The sequence below is a fragment of the Saccopteryx bilineata genome, chromosome 4 (assembly GCF_036850765.1).
Source record: "Saccopteryx bilineata isolate mSacBil1 chromosome 4, mSacBil1_pri_phased_curated, whole genome shotgun sequence".
Taxonomy (NCBI): domain Eukaryota; kingdom Metazoa; phylum Chordata; class Mammalia; order Chiroptera; family Emballonuridae; genus Saccopteryx; species Saccopteryx bilineata.
In genome coordinates, this window is record NC_089493.1 from 89,313,487 (window position 1) to 89,335,812 (window position 22,326).

Here is a 22,326-nt window from a genome sequence, read left to right on the forward strand (position 1 = left end):
CCCCATCATGGTCCTAGAGTCTAAGGGTCGCCAGGAAACTTGCAACTAGGGGAGCAATGGGCAGCAGCAGCATGTCCAGGGCTAAGCCCCTATCCCCGTCTCCAAGGTCCCCTTTTCTCTGACTTCCCAGTGTGGGCCCATTTCTTCCCTATAAGGTTTCTGAAGAACTAAAGCAGCCCTGCCTGGTCTCCATACTGTTGCTTCTTCTATTTTAGGCCCTACCTTGTTTCACTGTCCCCAGCTTTAATAAATATACTCTCAAATTGAAAAAAAAAAATACTAATTGGAAAATTAATATTGAAAGTTTAAGATGGGTGGTGTCACAATAACAATAATTTCCAATAAAATAATAGCTGCCACCATTTTATCATTTAACATGAAACTACAGATGCATTATATCCAGTATCTCATTTATCATTTCTGTTGCAGAAACTTTAATTCTCATTTCTAAAACATACAGATTTTAATAAGTTTTTTGTTTGTTTTGAGAGAGACAGACAGGGACAGATAGATACTACACTTGATCTTAGCCAAAAGGCCGAGAAGCAGGGACAGACAGAGAGGGAGAGAGATGAGAAGCATCAACTCATAGTTGCGGTACTTTAGCTGTTTATTGATTCCTTTCTCATATGTCCCTTGACAAGGGGGGTACAGCCGAGCCATGACCCCTGTTCAATCTAGTGACCTTGGGCTCCAAACAGTAACTTTTGGGCTCAAGCCAGTGACCATGGGGTCATGTCTATGATCCCATGCTCAAGCTAGCAATCCCACATTCAAGCTGGTGAGCCTGTGCTCAAGCTGGCAACCTCAGGATACCAAATCTGGGACCTCAGTGTCCCAGGCCTATGCTCTATCCGCTGTGCCACCGCCTGGTCAGGCTAAGAAGTAACTCTTGTTCTAATGTACTAAAGATGTTTTATGTTTATTTAGGCCAAAATTTGCTGATCAGTGGAGGATGTATGATAAAATTTCTTATCTCAAGGCTGTATATACTCTTTCCCTGAGGAATACTTTCCCCTCATATAATCTTATGGTTTGCTTCCTTATAACATTTTTAAGTTCTTGGTCAAATACCACTTCCTCAGAGTGGCTTTCTCTGACCCAAACTCTAAAATAACACCTACCTTCACTTCCCTATCTCCTTATCCTACCTTATCCTAGTTTTCTTCATAAGACTTGTCACTGCTATATATAGATATATTTATACACACACACACACACACACGCACATATACTTGTCTGTTTAATCATGTCTTTTCTACTAAAATATAAACTCCGTAAAAGGTAGGACATTGCTTGCTTGTTTACTCTTATATTCCTTGGGTCTACAATATCACCTGGAACATACAAACTGCTCTATATGTACACGTTGAATTAATTAGTAAAACTTCCATTCTATACTATATAAAATGATATTTGAAACAGCTTTCACCTTCTGTCTTTAGTTTAACCTTTTCTAGTACAGACCATCAGAATCCTTTTATCCATAAATTAACCCTGATTATTACACACACACACACACACACACACATGTGTATGTATTTTTTAAAAGTCTATAAAATTTGATTATTTTTCCTTTAGAAGATAACATTTATTGGTAGTCTGTCTTCTTTTATATGAAAAAATATTCATTTCTTTATAGGCTAGAACAATTTTCTAAACAACATACAATGTTGCCTGATCTGTGGTGGCAGAATGGATAGAGTGTCAACCTGGAACACTGACATTGTCAACTTTAGCCGGCCAGCTTGAGAATGCGGTCGCTGTCTTGAGCACGGGATTATCAACACAATCCCAAAGGTTGTAGCTTGAGCTCAAAAATTGCTGGCTTAAAAGCCCAGGGTTGCTGGCTTGAGCCCAAAGGTCACTGGCTTGAGCAAGAGGACACTGGTTCAGCTTGAGCCTGAGGTCTGATCCCCACCAGACAAGGAAAATTATCAAAAGCAATTAATGCACAACTAAAGTGAACCAACTATAAATTGATGCTTCTCTCCCTGTCCCTCCAAAAGAACATACAATGTTGTATTTTTTTAAGAGTGAAGGACTTTATATCATTAGAAAAATGCAAGTCAAAACCATAATGAGATACTACTTTCAACCACCAGAATGGCTGTAATAGAAACAACCAGACAATAAGAAGTATTGGGAAAGATATGGAGAAACCAGAACCCTCACATGTTACTGTGGGAATATAAAATGGTACAGCAGCTTTGGAAAACAGTTTGCCAGTTCCTTAAAATGTTAAATACAGATTTACCATATCATCAAGCAATTCTACTCCTACATATTTATTCACTAGAAAGCCCGGCGGTCATACGAAATGACCGCTGTTCTAGATATTATAAATTGTAATTAAAATGATTTGTGCAAAGGTGTCTGCTAATTCAAACTGAATTACCCAGGGCAGGTGGCGAGGACGCCCCTTTGCTTAGTGCCCCACGGGGTTTCCCCCTTCTACTTGTTTAATTGCTTAAAGTAGAGTGCAATGAAGGAAACCACTGGTGGTACATTTCTTAAGAGCCACTGCTAGCTCAATAAATAAAGGTGATTTAAATAATAAAATGTTAATTCACATGTCAAAGATCTCAATTCTCAATTAGTGGAACTACAATGTTTCCGTACTTGCAACATTGAGAAAATCCTTCCTTGCCACGGTCAAATTGATTAGTTTCTAACTTGAAGTTTAAGGACTGACAGTGTTCACATTTAATATTCATGTCACCAGAGGAATGCTCAAAAATTAAAGTTTCTCCGTTTGAAACTGTTTTAATCCTTTTTGTGTTTCGGTCAGCATTACTCTGTTGTTTTTTTTGTATTTCTCTCCCGCCTTTGTTCAAGGGACTCATTTTGTCGAGACAGGCTTTTTTGTCTTGCATCTGAGGCAAGCCTTGTTTCTCTATGCTCATCAGTCTCATTTTGCCGAGAAAGACACATTTGCTCTGCGACTGAAGCAAGCCTTGTCTTTCTCTGCTCAGTGGTTTCTTTTTGTCGAGAAAGCCGTTTTTGTGCAGCTTTAGCTCCTTTTCTCTCCTCTTCAGTGCTGTATTTTCTAGGAGGCATTCTTAAAAGAAATTACGTTAAGACGTAGTTTTTATGTAAAACAGATGATTGCCAATGCAAACAAATGTTCACCTTCCCCCTGACACGCTCAATTTGCGTTCAGCCTTAAATTGTTTCAAAAGCAGATGATTGCCAATGCAAACAAATGTTCACCTTCCCCCTGACCCACTCAATTTGCGTTCAGCTGTGGCAACTTCACCCCATTGGCTAATACAGTTACGCAAGCAACCAATAAGCTATCGGCAACAGACACTTAAGCTGCATATAATAAAGATATGAAATGAAGTTTATGTCCACAGAAGACTTGTATGCAAATGTTTATAACAACATTATTCAGAATAGCCAAAACTGTGACAGACCCAAATATTTATCAGCTGGTAAATGGATAAACAATATGAGGTATATCCATTTGGAATATTATTCAGCAACAAAAAGACATGGAAGTACTGATATATGCTACAATATGTATGAATATCATGCTAAGAGTAACAGATCATATATTATATGATTCCATTTATATACCCATAAAAGTAAATACTCATAATAGTAAAATCTATACCGAAAGTAGAGTAAAGAGTTGACTAGGACTGGAGTGGAAGTAGGAATAACTACAAATGGGTACAAGGTTTCTTTGGGGGGGTGATGATAATGTCCTAAAATTTGATTGGGTTGATGACTGCACAATTCTGTATATAATTATAATCAGTAAACTGCATATTTTGTGGTATGCAAATTGTATTTCAATAGAGCTTAAAAAGGTAAAGGGAATTATTAAAACTGTAGTGATAAAGCCTCTTTAAAAAGGATTTTTACACTACAAATTCCAGTTTGCTTTCTGCCTTATATATTTAGTAGTACCTTTCCTGAGCAATAATATACATAGGATATCCTTTTTCCCAAGAGCATTTAACAGTGCTACTCAAATAATTAAAAGTGCCTGACTAGGCGGTGGCACAGTATATAGAGCGTCGGATTGGAATGTGGAGGACCCAGGTTCAAAACCCCAAGGTCACCAGCTTGAGTGCAGGCTCATCTGGTTTGAGCAAAGCTCACCAGCTTGAGCCCAATGTCGCTGGCTCGAGCAAAAGGTCACTTGGTCTGCTGTAGCTCCCTAGTAAAGGCACATATGAGAAAGCAATCAATGAAAAACTAAGGTGCCACAACGAAAAATTGATGCTTCTCATCTCTCTCTTTCTGCCTGTCTGTCCCTATCTGTCCCCCTCTCTGTCTCTGTCACAATAAATAAATAGACTAAAAGTAGTTGTTGAAGCTCCTAGATATTTCCAAAGTGCCATTTGATAATATACAAAATGAGAATAATCAGAAATGGAATCAAGAGTGGTTGAAGATATTAATTACAGAATATAGAAATAATCTTTAAATAAAAAAAATAATGAAATTAAGGCCTTGAGAGATAAAGCAAGGGCTAGAAGAGATTGAGACCAAAATACTAACTTTACTTATAACTATTCTGAACACTGGATATAGTGTGTATTTTCTTAAATAAAGGCTACATCGTAATTGCTATGGGTATTTTCTTGAGAAGGTAGAAAAACAATGGCATGTAGAAGGAACTGGAGAGATGAATTCCCTTGATAGAGTAATTATCTCCTACCAGAAAGATGAAAAGGAATCTATTCATATAATTTACTACAATGGCTGCCAAATCAAGAGATTAAATAGCTCTAAGTGTTCAGATACTCCCTGCCTACTTCCAATGAGAAAAGCTCATCATACAGGAATGAAACATGTCTGGACTTTTGTCTACAATAACTTAAGCTACAGCTCAAGATCAAACTAAGCTTTCTTGTTATATTAACATACAATAGTCCTGTATACCAATTACTTATATTTTATTTAGCTCTGCTATTGCACTTGATAATTCCATTCCTCTTCTTAAAAAAACAAAGTATGACTGTGTACAAAGAATTGTAATAATTAATATTGCTGGTGTCAGTGATTCTCTTCCAATCACCACCACTAGAGTTACTCTCACTAGTACAAAGGGCATTTATGGTATTCTTGCCAAGAGTTATTTATCTATTTATTTTAGCGAGAGGAGGAGAAGCAGATACAGACTCCCACATGCGCCCCGACCGGGATCCACCCAGCAAGCCCACTAGCAGGTGTTGCTCTGCCCATCTGGGGCCCTTGCTCTGTTGGAATTGGAGCCATTCTTTAGTGCCTGAGGCAGAGGCCATGGAGCCACCCTCAGTGCCTGGAGCCATGGCTGCAGGAGGGGAGGAAAAGAGAGAGACAGAGACAGAGAAAGAGAGAGAGAGAGAAGCAAAAGGGGGAGGGGTGGAAAAGCAGATAGGCTCTTCTCCTGTGTGCCCTGACCAGGTATCGAACCCGGGACTTCCACACACTGGGCCGACACTAGCACTGAACTAACGGGCCAGGGCCCTTGTCAAGAGTCTTGCAATTGGCATGACTAGGTGGTGGCACAGTGGATAGAGCATCGGACTGGGATGCAGAGGACCCAGGTTCGAGACCCTGAGGTCACGAGCTTGAGAGCGGGCTCATCTGGCTTGAGCAAAAGCTCACCAGTTTGGATCCAAGGTCGCTGGCTCGAGCAAGAGGTTACTTGGTCTGTTGTAACCCCACAGTCAAGGCACATATGAGAAAGCAATTGATGAACAACTAAGGTGTCACAAGGAAAAACTGATGATTGTTGCTTCTCATTTCTCTCCATTCCTGTCTGTCTGTCCCTATCTATCCCTCTCTCTGACTCTCTCTCTGTCCCTGTAAAAAAAAAAAATCTTGAGATTGAAAATTTATAACTACAATCATATGATAATAAAACACATAAAAAGTTTTTAGAATGTAAAGCTTCAGCCTAATTTTTAAAAATATTTTATTTATTGATTTTTAGAGAGAGGAAAGAGAAAGGCAGGGGGAGAAGCAGGAAGCATCAACTCGCAGTTGCTTCTCATATGTGCACTGACCAGGCAAGCCTGGGGCTTTGAACCGTGATCTCAGCATTCCAGGTTTCATACCTCATCCACTGCACCATCACAGGTTAGGCCAGCCTAATTTTTTCTAACCTAGAGAGATCAAGTAAATTACTTAAAGACAGGTAGCTAGTTAATGGTATAGTATAAGGCATGGAATGAATCCATGTCATTCTACCACATCTTTCTGTTGTTGTTAATTGAATCCAAGTCATTTCCTACTAGAGTATAGGCAACATTTTCAATTTGGAATACCCAAATAAGATGAGAGTACTATTTTTCTTATTAAAGTTTTTATTTATTAATTTTAGTGAGAGAGAGACAGGAACACTGACCTGTTCCTGTATGTGTCCTGACAGGGGATCAAACTGGCAACCTCTGCATTTTGTGATGATGTTCTAACCAACCAAGCTATCTGGCCAGGGCTAGAGAGTACTAATTTCTTAAAGAGATGACAAAGGAAAGATAAATGAACATAAACTATAGGAACCCTATCTCCAATACTTCACTCACCCTATAAGGGTAACCTCTTTTCTCTTCTAAGGTCCCTCTGGGAATTTATAGGGTTTAAAGACAAATCATTGGTTTCTCTATGAGGCAGCTGCCACACACAAAAAATGAAAGGGGCCTAACTAGTGGTGGTGCAGTGGATAGTACACTGACCTGGGATGTTGAAGTCCCAGGTTTGAAACCCCAAGGTCACCGGCTTGAGTGCAGGATCACCATTTTGAGCGCAGGTTGCCTGCTTCAGCTCAAAGGTCACTAGTTTGAAGCACAAGGTTGCTGGCTTGAGCAAGGGGTCATTCAGTTGGCTGAAGCCTCCCAGTCAAGGCATGTATGAGATGCAGTCAATGAACAACTACAGTGCTGCAACTACAAGTTGATGTTTATCTCTCTTCCCCTTTCAAAAAAAAATTCTTTTGTGTGAAGTGAAGAAGGTTTGAAAATAATGGTATTTTAAAAAGCTAGAAAGAAAATTGGTATGTAGTAAATCCTGGTTTTTTAAAATATACATATATATAAAATCAACCCATTCAAAAGGGCTCTATCAAAACATTAACAGAAGTTGTTTATTGCTGGTGGAGTTAGAGGTGATTTCCCCCTTCATTCACATGTTTATTTTCTATAATAAACATGAATTATTTTCATATCTTAAATATTTTAGCCCTGGCTGGATAGTTCGGTAGGTTAGAGCATCATCCTGAAGCTCAGAGGTTGCTGGTTCTATCCACGGCCAGAGCACCTACAGGAACAGATCAAAGTTCCTAACTCTCTCTCTCTCTCCCTTTTTCTCTCACTAAAATCAATAAATAATTTTTAAAAGAGAAATATTTTAGCATAATGAAGTTACTGTCTTATAAAAAGCAGCTTGATTATATAGCTCCCTTACAACCAAAAAGTGGAAAAGATGTAAATGCTGATACACAGAGGTAACATTTCATAGGAAAAAAATCTATTCTAACTTTTCCAAAATTAGGGCAATTCTATCTAATTTTCTCAGTTCTTACTTTCTCATTGCATCTGGGACTTAGATCCCATATACACTTTTATATCTTCGATTTCTCCCTTTGAACTGATTCCTCCCCTTCTGCTTTCAAAGAGGCTCAGGTTTCCCCTATCAAGTCCTATACTCTTTCTCTACTTCTTTTTCCTGCCAAATTTCTACAATGAGTGCTTTTTACTTTCCATTTTATCTTTAACCCTTTACAACCTTGCTTTTATTTTGCCCTCTCTTCTAAAAGAATTGCATCTTCAAGGTCACCTGAAGCTATAAGGGAGCCTTCATAGCACTAATTATGCTCATCAAGGTCGGCCAAGCCAACTCTAAAGATTACTCATTCTTCATCACTATTTAGCATTTTTATCACTTCAGTGGCCTTCCCTCCTACCCTAATATTTCTGTTCACATGACACAGCACTATCTAGACTCTCCTTGTTCATTGGCTCTCCTTGTTTCCTTAATCTGTTTTGGTTCCTTTACCTTGAATGACTCTTTTTCTCTCTAACTTAAATTGGAAAAATATTCTTTCATGCCTTCAGCTATTTCTCTAGACCTATTCTCTCCTCTGACTTCTGTGTATTTAACTTCCTAATCTGCCATCACTAAGTCCAAGTCAACACATCTAAAAGAAACCTCTTCAATTTTTTCCAAAATGTTAAATCAACTAGCTGTCCTTCCTATCTACCACATTTTAAATGACTGGCATCAAATTTCTCTCAGACTAGAAACATGAGGGAATTAATTTGATTCCTCTCTCCTTCCTTCCAACCAATCACTAAGTCTTCTTGAATCTTCTTTCAGAATATTTCATGGTTCCATTCTGACTCTCCATTTTCCACTGTCAGATCTCTAGCCCCATCGCTTCAAGCCTAAATTACTATAACAATTATCTGATTTTTCCTGCCACCATTCTGTTCCTGGTCCCTATAAATCATCCTTTACAACCACTGCCTATAGTGTTCATAGCAAAATCCTCAAATCTCCCATAGTTTCCTAATGAATTTCCCAAATCATGTTTAGAGTATACACATAGATTATAATGAATGTTTTACTCTGTTCAAATATGTTTGAATATGTTGTGTGTGAAATTACTTCTTGAAAATTAATTCAATACATTAAAAAGGCTCCAAGGCCTCACCAGGCAGTGACACAATGGATAGAGCATCAGCATGGAATGCAGAGGATCCAGATTCAAAAGTCCAAGGTTACTGGCTTGAGCACGGACTCATCCAGCTTAAGCATGGTGTCGCTGGCTTGAGTGTGAGATCATAAACCCCATGGTCGCTGGCTTGAGCCCAAAGGTCGTTAGCTTGAAGCCCAAGGTCGCTGACTTGAGTCCAAGGTCACTAGCTTGAGCAAAGGGTCACTGACTTGGCTGGAGCCCCTCCCCCCCATCAAGGCACATATGAGAAAGCAATTAATGAACAACTAAGGTGCTATAATGAAGAACTGATGCTTCTCATCTCTCTTCCTTTCTCTCTCTCTCAAAAAATAAATAAAAAGGCTCTGAGAAGACTGCATAACTAAATGCTAAGTCCCAAACTTAGCCACCATTCTAGATTTTTTTTATTCTGTCAGATATGCATAAAATTTGAAAGATGCAGGCCCTGGCTGGTGGCTTAATGCTTCTTCTCCCTGCAAAGTCCCATTCCCTCCTTTCTAGTTCATCACACCTGTGAATATAATAACTGGGTTAAAATCTTCCTCTCTGAAGCATTTCCCCTTTTTTTAACAATGAGAGAGAGAGTCAGAGAGAGGGATAGACAGGGACAAACAGACAAGAACGAAGAGAGATGAGAAGCATCAATCATTAGTTTTTCATTGCGACATCTTAGTTGTTCATTGATTGCTTTCTCTTATGTGCCTTGACCGTGGAGCTACAGCAGACCGAGTAACTCCTTGCTTAAGCCAGTGACCTTGGGTCCAAGCTGGTGAGCTCTGCTCAAACCAGATGAGCCTGCACTCAAGCTGGCGACCTCGGGGTCTCATACATGGGTCCTCCACATCCCAGTCTGACACTCTATCCATTGCGCCACAGCCTGGTCAGGCTCTGAAGCATTTCTTGATTCCTAACTTCACTGATCTTTTCCTTCGCCACCATTCTATGGCACTTAGTTAATAATACTTAACTTAGAACCTAACAATTAATAAATAATTGAGGGCCTACATGTAAGACATTTGGCATAAACTGATCCAGGTTGTGTTTCCTCTTGCCAACTAAATGAAAACTTCTCATGGGCAGGGACTGATTTCATAACTTTATACACACAAGCTAAAAGGCCACTCAACAACTCTTAGTTAATTTAAATATATATACATAATATATATAACAGATACATACTGTTTATCTTCTAGTGAGTAAATGAATATCATTGCAATGAAAGCTCCAGTATTTTGATTCATTTTATAAATTATTAAAGAAAGCACATATATTCAACATGCATCTACTGAGCACGTATCACGTGGCAAGAAATGAATAAGTACATGTCTTAAAACAAACTAAAAAAACACAGACAACCGATTGGTGGTTGTCAGAGGAGAAAGGGGTGGGGAAAGGATGAAGGGGGTAAAGGGGGTCAAATATTTGGTGATGGAAAATTAGGCTCTAGCTACTGAGCACACAATAGAATATATAGATGTTGAATTATAAAATTGTACACCTGAAATTTATATAATGTTATTAACCAATGTTACGCCAATAAATTTAATAAAAAGTAAATGAAAAAAGAAGTATATGCCTTATTTTTCAAGAAGCTCATGGCACCCTGACTGGTGGTGGCACAGTGGATTGAGTGTCAACCTGAAATGCTGAGGTCCCTGGTTCGAAACCCCGAGGTCACCAGCTTCAGTGTGGCTCGAAAGCGTGGGGGTCTCTAGCTTGATCCCAAGGTTGCTGGCTTAAAGCCCAAAGGTCACTGGCTTAAGCAAGAGGTCACTGGCTCAGTTGGAGCCCCTTCCCATCATGGCACCTATAAGAAGCGATCAGTGAACAACTGAACTGATGCAACTATGAGTTGATGCTTCTCATTTCTCTCCTCCTTCTTTTTCTCTCTCTCAAAAAAAAAAAATTTTTTTTTTTGCCTGACCTGTGATGGCACAGTGCATAGAGCATGGACCTGGAATGCTGAAGTTGTTAGTTCAAAACCCCAGGCTGCCTGACCAGGCAGTGGCACAGTGGACAGAGCATCGAACTGGGATGTGGAGGATCCGGGTTTGAGACCCTGAGGTCGCCAGCTTGAGCGCGGGCTCATCTGGCTTGAGCAAAAAGCTCACCAGCTTGGACCCAAGGTCACTGGCTCGAGCAAGGGGTTACTTGGTCTCCTGAACGCCCACGGTTGAGGTACATATGAGAAAGCAATCAATGAACAACTGGGGTGTTGCAACAAAGAACTGATGACTGATGCTTCTCATCTCTTTCTGTTCCTGTCTGATTCTCTCTCTCTGTCCCTGTAAAATAAAACAAAAACAAAAAAAAAACCAAAAACCCCAGGCTTACCCAGTCAAGGCACATATGAGAAGCAACTACTATGAGTTGATGCTTCCTGTTACCTCCCCCTTCTCTCTAAAATCAATAAATAAAATCTTTAAAAAAAAAAGAAGTTCGGCCCTGGCCGGTTGGCTCAGTTGTAGAGCATCGGCCTGGTGTGCAGGAGTCCCGGGTTCGATTCCCGGCCAGGGCACACAGGAGAAGTGCCCATCTGCTTCTCCACCCCTCCCCCTCTCCTTCCTCTCTGTCTCTCTCTTCCCCTCCTGCAGCGAGGTTCCATTGGAGCAAAGATGGCCCGGGCGCTGGGGATGGCTCCTTGGCCTCTGCCCCAGGCGCTGGAGTGGCTCTGGTCGCAACAGAGCGACGCCCCAGAGGGGCAGAGCATCGCCCCTGGTGGGCAAAGCATCGCTCCCTGGTGGGCGTGCCGGGTGGATCCCGGTCGGGCGCATGCGGGAATCTGTCTGACTGTCTCTCCCTGTTTCCAGCTTCAGAAAAATACAAAAAAAAAAAAAAAAAAAAAAAAGAAGTTCATGGCCAAGTGGGGAAGAATGACAAGAAAGTCAATAAAGGCCATGGCCGGTTGGTTGGCTCAGTGGTAGAGTGTTGGCCTGGCGTGCAGGAGTCCCAGGTTTGATTCCCGGCCAGGGCACATAGGAGAAGCGCCCATCTGCTTCTCCACCGCTCCCCCTCTGTCTCTCTCTTCCCCTCCCGCAGCCAAGGCTCCATTGGAGCAGAGTTGGCCCGGGTGCTGAGGATGCACTGAGGATGGCTCCATGGCCTCTGCCTCAGGCGCTAGAATGGCTCTGGTTGCAACAGAGCAACACCCCAGATGGGCAGAACATTGCACCCTGGTGGGCATGCCAGGTGGATCCTGGTCGGGCATATGCGGGAGTCTGTCTGACTGCCTCCCCGTTTCCAACTTCAGGAAAAAAAAAAAAGTCAATAAATATAAAAGCCAATAAATAAAGTTCTGTAAAAGAGGAATAGATAGTATAGGTTGCTAAAAAGGTAGCAGCAAGCATCTAATTTGAGAAGCACCAAAACATTCAGAAAAATATCTCAGGTAATACCAGATTTGAGTCCTGAAGAAAAACAGCAAATTATACAATTGAGATAAAGCAAAGTTCTCTAATTAAACAACCACGGTTGAACTCTTATGTACTAAAAAAATCAGAATCTAGAGCCTTATTCCATATTTTCAGTTCTCCAGAAATGATTATTCAATTTGAGCATGAATAGAAAGCAAAAAGAGATGTAAAAGCAGATGGGAGATTTCATCATAGATTAATGGATGCTAATCCATTTTAGCACCACAAAAAAGGAGAAAGCCAGATGTTGTATGCCTCCTGATGTGACACATAAAATATACTACACAACACTATTATTAAATATTCTTGTGAAAAAATATAACCTGAACATAATCAAGCCTCAACTAACAGTTTAAAAAAAATACAGAACACAGAGAGGAACCTCATAAGCAGTACCATGGGGATACATCCAGAAAAATAGAAATTCTTTGGGACACAAAACTCAGTTTCCTCAACAAATATTTTGCAAGAAAAAAATAAGATGAGGAACTTATATATCAAAAAAGACAGTATCAACTGAATATAATATGTAGAAATTACTTAGATCCTACTTTTTTAAAAAACGTGCTAAAAAAAGTAAGAATCAGGCCCTGGCCGGTTGGCTCAGCGGTAGAGCGTCGGCCTAGCGTGCGGAGGACCCGGGTTCGATTCCCGGCCAGGGCACACAGGAGAAGCGCCCATTTGCTTCTCCACCCCTCCGCCGTGCTTTCCTCTCTGTCTCTCTCTTCCCCTCCCGCAGCCAAGGCTCCATTGGAGCAGAGATGGCCTGGGCGCTGGGGATGGCTCTGTGGCCTCTGCCTCAGGCGCTAGAGTGGCTCTGGTCGCAATATGGCGACGCCCAGGATGGGCAGAGCATCGCCCCCTGGTGGGCAGAGCGTTGCCCCTGGTGGGCGTGCCGGGTGGATCCCGGTCGGGCGCATGCGGGAGTCTGTCTGACTGTCTCTCCCCGTTTCCAGCTTCAGAAAAATGAAAAAATGAAAAAAAAAAAGTAAGAATCAGCCTGACTAGGCAGTGGCTCAGTGGATAGAGCGTCGGACTGAGACACGGAGGATCCAGGTTCGAGGCCCCGATGTGGCCAGCTTGAACATGGGCTCCTGAGCACAGGGTCGCTGGCTTGAGCAAGGGGTCACCAGCTTGAGCGCAGGGTCACTGGCTTGAGCAAGGGGTCACTTGCTCTGCTTTAGCCCCTCATCAAGGCACATATGAGAAAGCAATCAATGAACAAGCACTCAATGAACAACTAAGAGACCGCAATGAAGAACTGATGTTTCTCATCTCCCTCCTGTCTCTCTGTCCCTCTCTCTATCTCTGTCTCTGTCAAAACAAACAAACAAACAAAAAACCTAAGAATCAGGAAAATTTGAATATTGGCTTGATATGTGATTAGGGAGCTATTTATGACTCGAGTAAAATTACATATAAGAAAGTGTATATATTTAAAGTATACAGTGGTACTTTGAGATTCAAACAGACCAACATACGAATTTTTTTTAAGATACGAGCTGCGACTTGGTCCGTATTTTTGTTCAAGATCCGAGCGAAATTCTGAGATACGAGTCATGATTTGGGAAGCTGCCGCTAGTTGGCACATGGGCGCACGGGTTCAGTATCAGCAGTTTGATATGAGTTGACTGACTTATGAGCTTGGTTACAGAAAGAATTAAATTCATATCTCAAGGTACCAAAGAACTGTATATATTTAAACTGTACATAAAGTATATATGTATATATCCATTCATATACAACCATTAAACAATTACCATAAACAACATAGTGAACCCATCTGTCATCTCCAAAAATTTCCTGTGCTACTAGGCAATCCTTCCCTAACCATTTGATCTACTTTCTGTCACTACAGAACAGTTTGCATTTTCTAGAATTTTATATGAACAGGATTATGTAATATATACTCTTTGGTGAGGGAGAGAGTAATAGTTTCTTTCACACAACATAATTAGTTTGAGAATCATCCATGCTGTTACATGTATCAGTAGTCCACTCCTTTCTACTGTAGAACAGTATCCTATTGTGTGGATATACCACAATTTGTTTATCCATTCACCTGCTGATGGACATTTGGGTTGTTTCCAGTTTGGACTATTGACAATAAAACTGCTGTGAATAGTCATGTACAAATCTTAGTATTACTGAGCCGATTTCCTTTGGCAACTATCTAGGAGTGGAATGGCTGGGCCATACAGTAGGTATATGTTTAATTTTTAAGAAAATTGACTTATGTGCCTGACCTGTGGTGGCGCAGTGGATAAAGCGTCAACCTGGAAATACTGAGGTTGCCGGTTCAAAACCCTGGGCTTGCCTGGTCAAGGCACATATGGGAGTTGATGCTTCCTGCTCCTCCCCCCCTTCTCTATAATAAATTTAAAAAAAAAGAAAAAAAAAAAAAAAAAAAAAAGAAAATTGACTTAACTTTTAAAAGTTATATCATTTTGCGCCTGACCTGTGGTGGCGCAGTGGATAAAGCTTCAACCTGGAAATGCTGAGGTCGCCAGTTCGAAACCCTGGGCTTGCCTGGTCAAGGCACATATGGGAGTTGATGCTTCCTGCTCCTCCCCCCTTCTCTCTCTCTGTCTCTCCTCTCTCTCCCTCTCTGTCTCTCTCTCCTCTCTAAAAATAAATAAATAAAATAAAATAAATAATAAATTTAAAAGTTATATCATTTTGCATTCTCATCAACAGTGTATGAGCATAAAGAATTACTGTTAGTGGACTGACCTGTGGTGGTGCAGTGGATAAAGCGTAGAGCTGAAATGCTGAGGTTGCCAGTTCAAAATCCCGGGCTTGCCTGGTCAAGGCACATATGGGAGTTGATGTTTCCTGCTCCTCCCCCCTTCTTTATCTCTCTCTCACTCTCTCTTTCTCTTACTTCCTCCTCTCTCTCTAAAAATGAATAAAGAAATTTAAAAATCTAAAAAAAAAAAGAATTAAACTATTAGTTATTGTTAATGATTTCTAGTTGAATGGTATTGTGGTAATATCTTTTTCTTTTTTTAATCAGTTTTATTAAGGTATAAATAATAGAGTTCACCGATATTAAATGTATAACTTAAGCTGTTTTCCAAAGTGATTGTATCATTTAACATTTCATCAGCAACATATGAAAGTCCAATTGCTCCAGTCTCGTTATCATGAGATGCTACTGATATTTTAATTTTAGTCTCACTACCCTGACCAGTGGTGGTGCAGTGCATAGAGTGTTGACCTGGGACACTGAGGACCCAACTTCCAAATCCCGATGTTGCTGGCTTGAGCATGGGCTCTTGGACATGATGTCATGGTTGCTGGCTTGAGCCCAAAGGTCACTGGCTTGAAGCCCAAGGCTGCTGGTTCGAGGAAGGGGTCACTGGCTCGGCTTAATACCTCCCCCCACCGCCCTGTCAAGGAACATATGAGAAGAAATCAATGAACAAATAAAGAGATGCAACTATGAATTGATGCTTCTCATCCTTCTTCCTTCCTTCCTGTCCCTAAATAAATAAATAAATAAACAAACAAACAAATAAATTTAGTCAGTAGTGGATACATTGTATCTAGTACATCTCTGTGAGCTTTATTTTTTTAAATCTCTTTGGTTTTAATTTTCATTTTCCTAGTGAATAATGATGTTAATGTCCTTTTCTTAAAAAAGAGTCTTTCAGAAATATATGCATCATACAGATGAAAAGAGATAATGTTTAAGGATTTGCAATATTTATCTGAAGTATCAATGAAACAAGAAATGTTGGTAACTATTGAAGCTCGATAATTGGGATGTTCATTATACCATCCTCTCTGTTTTTCTATACAATTAAAAGTTAAAGGAAATAGATTATTAGACCACTTTAATGAGCAAAGCTTAATTATGAGCTCTATACTGTATATGGCAATGTTCTACAATGATAGTTACTATGGCATGTCCTTGCTCTTTGGGCTAGAGGTTCTATTCCCTTTAATGACTACAGATGTAGTCAACTTTGTCCCACTAGCAGAGGTGGGAAAAGAGAGAGAAAAACAGATGTGTGCCGGAAGACTACGTCCTCTGTCTTCCTCTCACTCCATACTCCTGGATTTGACAGCAGCAGGGAGTGTGTTGCATTAAAAAAAAAAGAGAAATCGGTGGCACAGTAGATAGAGCGTCAGACTGGGATGCGAAGGACCCAGGTTCAAGACCCCAAGGTCGCCAGCTTGAGCACAGACTCATCTGGTTTGAGCAAAGCTCACCAGCTTGGACCCAAGGTCGCTGGCTCGAGCAAGGGGTTACTTGGTCTGCTGAAGGCCCATGGTCAAGGCACATATGAGAAAGCAATCAATGAACAACTAAGGTGTCGCAACGAAAAACTGATGATTGATGCTTCTCATCTCTCTGTTCCTGTCTGTCTGTCCCTCTCTCTGACTCTGTCTCTGTAAAAAAAAAAAAAAAATCAGAAATAAATATAGATAAAAATTATCTCTCTCACATTAGAATATCCCTAAAAACACTGAATGCTTCCAGAGGTAAACTGCTAAGCTAGGGAAGAGCCAAGAACCTTTACATTCACTTCACACCAAATTTTGCATTTCTTACAAGTTATCGCTTACTTCAAAAATAAATAAAATAAAAAATCACCAGTAATTCAACCACCAATAATATCCTGCTGCTTTTCCTTTCATGCAGTTTAGTTTTATAGCCTATGTTTTGTCATTAATATGATATTTTCCTACATATTGTCTTTTTGGCCCTGGCTGGTGGTTCAGTGGAAAGAGCGTCCACCTGCCATATGGATGTCCCAAGTTCGATTCCTAGTCAGGGCACACAAGAGAAGTGACCATCTGCTTCTCTCCCCTTCCCTCTCCCCCTTATTAACCTCTTCCCTCCCACAGAGAGTGGCTCAACTGGTTCAAGTGTAGCCCCTGGTGCTGAGGATAGCTCATTTGGTTGGAGCGTTGTCTGGATAAGCAAAGGCTGCCAGTATGATCCCTGATCAGGGCATATACAGGAACAGATCAGACAGGTGTTTCTGTCTCTCTCTCTCTCCCACCCCCCCTCCTCTATCTTTAAAATCAATCACTAAATTTTTAAAAAATACATAAAACAGGCCCTTGCCGGTGGCTCAGTGGATAGAGTATCTGCTGGTGTACGGATGTTCCGGATTTGGTTCCAGTCAGGACACATAGGAGAAGCAATCATCTGCTTCTCACCCCCCCTTCTCTCCCTCTTCCCCTCTTGCAGCCAGAGCTTGATTGGTTCAACTATGGCCCTAGGTGCTGAGGATGGCTTGGTTGGTCCGAGGTGCACTGGCCTCAGGTGTTAAAAATAGCTCAGCTGATTCAAGCATCAGCCCCAGATGGGGGTTGCCAGGTGAATCCTGGTTGGGGCACATGTGGGAATCTGTCTCACTATCTCCCCTCCTAAATAAATAAATAAATACACCAACCAAACCTTCCTCCCAAAAACCAACCTCAAATACCTTTAATGTGAAGCCAGATTCAAAAGATTACATGATTTCTAAACTGTGACTTTCTTTCTAAGTATATTTGGGCAAGGGATTTGGAGCGGGGTTACAAAGACAGCAAATACTTGTACTCTAAAAGTGACAAAGTGAATGTTAACTGTGCTTTTTATAAACTATATGAGACACTATCACACTGCTAGAGTAATGATACATTCCTAAGTTGACTTGTTTACTTTTGTCTGGAGCCTTTTAATCCCTTCTAGATTCTGATTGAAAGTTAACATTTTGAAAGAATGCATCAGAAGGGCATGTACTTGGGGAAAGAGGTGAACACTTAAAAGAAAAAGAAGCACAAAAATAAATACAGGCAGTGCTTATTCATGCACTGTCCAGGGAGAGGGTGCCCCACAAGTCACCTGGAATGTCTCGTACACTTGTTAGGTTTATGCCTATTGAGGAAATGAATTTACCAAGTTATCAGAGCCTGATAATCATTAAATATTCAAATCATAAAACTCCCCTTAATCTGATTCCATGTTCAAAACAATTCAAAACCCCTAGTACTTGAAATAAAACCTAAAAATATTTTTATTGATTGATTATTATACCACCTTCTCTTAATTCAGTTTCCCATGGAAGGGTGGTCTAAGAAATGATGTCAAATTCAGGAAGGCAGGTCAAGCATGAAAAGACAGATTTCTGGAGATTCAGTGGGTATAACATGATGACACATCATTATAATCAGTTGGGACCAAAGTCAATTCCAACTTTTTTATGGTAAATCACCCTGAAATAAAAATTACAAAATTGGGCCCTAGACAGTTGGCTCAGTGGTAAAGCGTCAGAATAGCATGTGGATGTCCTGGTCAGGGCACACAGGAGAAGAACACATCTGTTATCCCTCCCCTTCTCGCTTCTCTCTCTCTCTCTCTCTCTCTCTCTTCTCCTCCTGCAGCCATGGCTCAATTGGAGTGAGATGGCTCCGGTGCTGAGGATGGCTCCATGGCCTCCTGCTTCAAGTGCTAAGAAGAGCTTGGTTGCTGAGCAATAAAGCAACACCCCAGATAGGCAGAACATCACCCTGTAGTGGGCTCACCAGGTGGATGACAATCAACATGCATGCGAAGTCTGTCTTTGCCTCCCCTTCTCTCACTGAAAATAAAAATTACAAAACTGATGCTAATGGGGAATTACCATTCCCACCTCCTCCTCCTCCTCAGTTTTAATAACTAGGTCCTCCTCAGTTGTATTTTGTTTTTTTTTGTGACAGAGACAGAGAGGGACAGATAGGGACAGACAGACAGGATAGAGAGAAATGAGAAGCATCAATTCTTCATTGCAGCACCTTAGTTGTTCATTGATTGCTTTCTCATATGTGCCTTGACGGGGGGAGGGAGGACTACAGCAGACCAAGTGACCCCTTGCTCAAGCCAGCGACCTTGGGCCCAAGACAGTGAGCCTTGCTCAAAACAGAGAGCCTGCGCTCAAACTGGCGACCTCGGGTTTCAAACCTGAGGCCTCCACGTCCCAGTCCGACACTCTATCCACTGCGCCACAACCTAGTCAGGTGGTCCTCTTCAGTTTTAATATCTAGGTTCACCTTTACATTAGGTATTGGAATAAATAATGGTAAATGAAGTTAGCTAACTTTTGAGAGCTAGGTGATTGTTTATCATCACCTTTATCAGTAGTTTTGGACCAATAGTTTTAATTTTTTCAGTGACTTTATGCCTTACACTGGAAATGCAAGGGCAGGGTGGAGAGGCAGGTGCAGAACAGAATGATATCACTTAGGTAAAAACAAAATGTGTACATGAGTGATTGCTTATATATTCACTGAATATCTTTGGAAGGATACACAAGAAAATGGAGACAACTAACTTCTAGAGACGCTATGTGTGACTATGTGTGAGGTCAGAGGGAGCTATTTCCTTTGTGGACACTTAAAATTTTGTTATTTAAATGTAAGTATTATGTTTTAAGGAAATTAAAATGTATGAATAGCATACTGTACATCTCTTAAATGACTATATAGACATTTGAATCTTTACAAAACTCAGAGTTTCTTAAGTCACTTAAGTAGATGAGTATCTTATTAGCATGTTTTAGTGAATATCTCTTTACTTTCCCTGTTAGAACATTCCAATATTTTTCTGGAAATAGTCACAGGGAGGAAAAATACTTTAGTCCTTCCTAATTGTCTTCTTAAACTCATAAAATGAAATACACACACACACACACACACACAATGTCACCTAAAGAATCCTTTTTAAGCCTGACCAGGCAGTGTCGCAGTGGATAGAGCGTCGGACTGGGATGCAGAGGACCCAGGTTCGAGACCCTGAGGTCACCAGCTTGAGCGCGGGCTCATCTGGTTTGAGCAAAAGCCCACCAGCTTGAACCCAAGGTCGCTGGCTCGAGCAAGGGGTTACTTGGTCTGCTGAAGGCCCGCGGTCAAGGCATATATGAGAAAGCAATCAATGAACAACTAAGGTGTTGCAACACGCAATGAAAAACTAATGATTGATGCTTCTCATCTCTCTCCCTTCTTGTCTGTCTATCCCTCTCTCTGACTCACTCTATAAATAAATATAAATAAAATTTAAAAAAAGAATCCTTTTTACCCCTTGTTTAGCTACTAAAAGTATTTCTGATGCTTTCCAGATAGACAGACTCTCTATATATGAAAGGATATACCAATAAGATATACAACTCTCAAAAAGACAACTTAATATAAACTAATTTTAACACTCTTCATGATTTGTGACTAATCTATTACCAATCTATTAACACTTATGCCTAATTTTTGCTGTACCTGATCAATATGTGAAGTATACCCTAGGACCTTGAAATAAGGATAGATTGCTCTTTGAGAATTAAAAAAATCAACAAAAGATGACAGACAGTTCTTTTATAATAATGGTTCTAATCTTTCTTATACTCCAATGCTTAAATTAAGGATTACCACACATCCCCATCAGTTACAGCGGTTTGTTATCACCATAACTCCTGGGCTGAAATCAGAATACATACTGCAATTGCAAATGCTCCCTTCTCTTAGGGAGTACCCTCATCTCCAGCAGAGGAGTCACACTCTACTTGAAGGAGGTAGAATGACTCCCAGGTCCAAGATTTAACTGTGACCATATTTAACATATTTATTAAAAAAAATTAAAGTTCATCTCAATGTTTCCCCTAAACTCTGGACTTATTTCTCCAAATGCCCACAAGTCAGCTCCACATGAGTGTCTAACAATCATTTATTCTTGAACTTAATATATTAAAAATAGAACCCTTAATATTATATCTACCTTCTTTCCTATTTCTTCTCTTGTGTCCCAAGAACAAAGAAGAATATATACAACTTTCCCAAAGTTAATGGGTAATAATAGCTATTAGAAGATAGTTGGAGATGAGCATGAAGTAGAAACACAGCATTTGAATCCAACAACATAAAATTATATCCTATCCAACTTGAAAAGTATATGCTTCCAGTAAAAGTATCATTTGTACTAGGTTTAGGGTTTTTTTTTTTTTAATTTATTTTTCTAAATAGATTTTCCAGAAAGCACCAAATTATCTGATATATTATAGATTAACAAGTATAACAATTGATTAAGCAGCAACATAATACTAGCTGATGAGATCTTATGAGGCACCTCATCACTGGGCAAGCTGGCTCCCAAATGTGCCTCAATCAGTATTCACATGGTAACCCCCTCCAGGGGGCTGATGCTCAAATCAACCAAGCTATTTTTAGCACCTGAGACCAAGGTGCTTGGACCAACCAAGCTATTCTCATTGCCATGCTGATGCTCCAACCAATCAAATCACTGGCCGAGGGAGAGGAAGAGGGAAAGAAGGGAGAGAGAAGCAGATGTTCACTTCTCCTGTGTGCCCTGATGGGGGAATCAAACCTAGGACATCCATACACCAGGTGGACACTCTATCCACTGAACCAATCAGCCAGGGCCAAAGGCAAGCATTTTTCTTTTTTGTGACAGAGACAGAGAGAGAGACAGATAGGAACAGACAGGCAGGAAGGGAGAGAGATGAGAAGCTTCAGTTGTGGCACCTCAGTTGCTCATTGACTGCTTTCTCATATGTGTCTTGACGGGGGGCTACAGCAGACCAAGTGACCCCTTGCTCAGGCCAGCAACCTTGGGCTCAAACTGATGAGCCTTGCTCAAACCAGATGAGCCCGCGCTCAAACTGGCAACCCCAGGGTTGTAAACCTGGGTCCTCCATGTCCGAGTTCAACGCTCTATCCACTGCGCCACCTCCTGGGCAGGCCAAGAGCAAGCATTTTTAAAGATGCTAAGAGTTATACTCATCTCTCGTTTATAAACTGCATCAATCAATGTATTTAAAAATCCCAGGCTAGCCTTGGCCGGTTAGCTAAATTGGAGCAATCATCCCAATATGCCAAGGTTGCAGATCTGATTCCCCACCAGGGCATATATAAGAATAAACCAATAAATGCATAAATAAATAAAACAATAAATTGATGTTTCTCTCAAATCAAAATTTTTTTAATGTCAAACTAGTCCTTTAATCTCTTTCTCTCCGTTTTTTGTTTTTGTTTTTTTTTAATTCAGTGAGAGGAGGGGAGGCAGGGACAGACTCCAGCATGAGCTGGACTGGGATATCCACCTGGCAAGCCCACTAGGGGGTGATGCTCTGCACATCTGGGGCATTGCTCTGCTGCTCAGCAACCAAGCTCTTCTTAGCACCTGAGGCCTAGGCCATGGAGCCATCGTCAGCGCCCAGGGCCAACTCACTCCAATCAAGCCATGGCTGCAGGAGG

The 22,326-nt window shown here is 40.8% G+C and overlaps 1 protein-coding gene and 1 pseudogene across 3 annotated transcripts in view; both read right to left on the bottom strand.

The window, feature by feature from the left end:
• The window catches only part of KATNBL1 (katanin regulatory subunit B1 like 1), a 50,917-nt gene that overhangs the window by 22,824 nt on the left and 5,767 nt on the right, over positions 1-22,326 (bottom strand). Inside the window, exon 2 of one of the 3 annotated variants that reach the window (XM_066277230.1) lies at positions 14,824-14,988. The exons of the other annotated variants lie outside the window; for them this stretch is intronic. The gene's annotated coding sequence lies outside the window, so the exon portion shown is untranslated. The remainder of the gene's footprint in view (positions 1-14,823; positions 14,989-22,326) is intronic. 3 annotated transcript variants of the gene reach the window in all.
• Positions 370-550, bottom strand: LOC136336823 (U2 spliceosomal RNA; annotated as a pseudogene).